Source organism: Jatropha curcas, chromosome 3 (genome assembly GCF_041381405.1).
Source record: "Jatropha curcas cultivar XTBG-Jc1 chromosome 3, XTBG_Jcur_1.0, whole genome shotgun sequence".
Taxonomy (NCBI): Eukaryota; Viridiplantae; Streptophyta; class Magnoliopsida; order Malpighiales; family Euphorbiaceae; genus Jatropha; species Jatropha curcas.
The window spans coordinates 31,442,273-31,444,663 of NC_143153.1; the positions used below are offsets into that span (position 1 = coordinate 31,442,273).

The 2,391-nt window shown below is 31.1% G+C and overlaps 1 long non-coding RNA gene across 1 annotated transcript; it reads left to right on the top strand.

Moving 5' to 3' along the window:
- The first annotated feature begins 388 nt into the window (after positions 1–388).
- On the top strand, positions 389–1,064 carry LOC119369252 (uncharacterized). Its single transcript, XR_005176915.2, has 2 exons — positions 389–664; positions 777–1,064. It is a non-coding gene; the product is annotated as an uncharacterized LOC119369252 (long non-coding RNA).
- Positions 1,065–2,391: the final 1,327 nt, after the last annotated feature.

Below are 2,391 nucleotides of genomic sequence, written 5' to 3' on the forward strand. Positions count from 1 at the left end.
ATAGTCAAAGGAAAGTTAAGTCATTTTATAAGGAAAACAATTTCTAATTTTCGAGAGAGTAAAACATTTTCTAGACATTGGTAAACCTTATAAATCCATTTTTTTAATTTATTGATCATCATAATTACTACCACTAGTCACCATTTACCACCGACCACAACTACCGGCTACCACCACCGGCCGCCGACGGCTTTCATAATTTATATTTTTTTCATTCTTTTCATATTTAACACTAAAATTTTAAAATTATATAATTTCTATTATTCTTAATATATTTATGGTCTTATGAGATAAATACTTTAATATTTTTAACTAATTTTCATTATTACAATTAAACAATGGAAAAAAAGTTATTTAATAAGTCATTTTCCTTAAAAAAAATGGAGCATGAAAATCCAACCCATTTTTGACTCTCAAAACCGAACCTTCCTCTCTTCCCTTTGTCAAGACAGGACACAAATATTAGAACAGCAACAAGAACATAAAATGGGTGCATGTGCTTCTTCTCAAAGCGAAATAAGATCAAGATCACCATCATCATCAACGATCAAGATCATCGACAATGATGGGAAATTACAGGAGCTGAAGCAGCCAATCAAAGCTGGTGATATTACAGCAAAGAATCCAGACAGCTTCCTTTGTAGCTCAGAATCTATGTATTTAGGTATGTGCATCCCTCACGTGCCAGAAGAGGAAGAATTGCAACTTGATCAAATTTACTTTCTTTTGCCACAATGTCAAGCTCACAAACCCCTCTCTCTTCCTCACTTGTGTAGTCTAGCTGTCAAGGCAAGCTCTGCCCTTGGCCTTGCCAGTTTTCCGGTGTCTGAAAGTCATGGATACGTTAGAGTTTCACTTTTTCCGGTGGAAAATTTATGGCCGTGGAAGTGTAGAAACTAGAAAGAGACGTGTAAGAAGTTGCAGCCTTGCAGGCGAAAGACGCGTTTTTCCGTTATATATCATCTTTTATACAATTTTTGTATTCATTGGATGTTAATGTGTTCACATTTTCTTTTCTTTTCTTTCTGTTTTTGGAAGCTAAAGAAGGAGAGCTATTCAAATTATTTTTGTTGTTTCTGTTATGCTATCAATTACTAGCAATGATTTCATTTTCATTATTACAAAATTCATCTGTTTTTTTAGAAACTAAAAATAAATAAATAAAAAAACAAACAAACACGAATTGTTCTAAAGCAGTTGGATGGGCAGCCCAACATGTCCAAAAGGCCGAAAGGTAAAATCCGTTGAGGGTCAGAAAAGGGAAAACGAAAGTGTTCTTAGAATTATTCTTTGATCTATGGCTGGGCCTGGGCCTAACATTACTTGCGTTGATTGCCCGTTACATATGGCAGCGGAAACCCATTAATTATTAGCAGTAGAGTAATACATAGTAATGCTACCAATCATGTCACGCACAAGAAATGTTTTTAAAATTTGACCGAATATATTAAACTGATTTTATGATTGAATTGCAGTGGAACTAGTTTTATTTTTTTCAACCTAGTTTTTTATTTTATATTTTTAAAATTATCTATAAAAAAAATATTATAGTGACGAAAATGATAAAATTATAAGTATGGAAGTATTTTTCAAATTATTAATTATTAATATCAATATAATTTTAAAATTATTCATCATCGATATCAAATATTATATATTCAACATCATAATAAATACAACAATTTTAAAGTCACTTATCATTCCCGACAAATATAATAAAATTTGTGTATTACAATCTTTTTGATATTTTTAGAATTAAATTATAATTTTTATAGTACTATTTTATTAATTTTTAAGATATTATTTTATTAATTTAATAAATAATTGTTAATTATAGGATAAGTATTTTGGTAATTAAGCATCAATGTTGGAATTATTGATCCGATCAATCAATTTGGTTCCATTGTTAAAACCAAACTTTATTAATGTGTTGGACCAAAGAAGTACAAGCATTATAATGAGCTTTGGTCCAATTCTTTCACGGGTTTGCTAAAGTAAATGACAGTTAATGTTTTTTCTCGTGACCATTGTAAATTTGTCTACAAACAAATTAATCCTTAACTTTACTTATTAGATTAAAATAAATAAGTTAAAATGAAAAATAAAGGAGAGAATGGTAATATCGATCCTGCCTTGATTTCATCTCCAAATAATGCAAATCACATGGGTTCTACAGATCAAAGTCAACCGGGTCACGTGCAAGCTCGAAGCCAACGCATAATTAATATATCTAACAGATTTTTTCTGATGCACTTGCCCTATAAACAATTCCGAAGTATCAAATTCCATAATCCTCTGTACCTCTACCCCATTTTGGGTGGCACTTTGTCCCTATCTCCTTTAACTCCTAATCAACTCAATCACCCACCTCAATATTTTAATGCCCTCCCT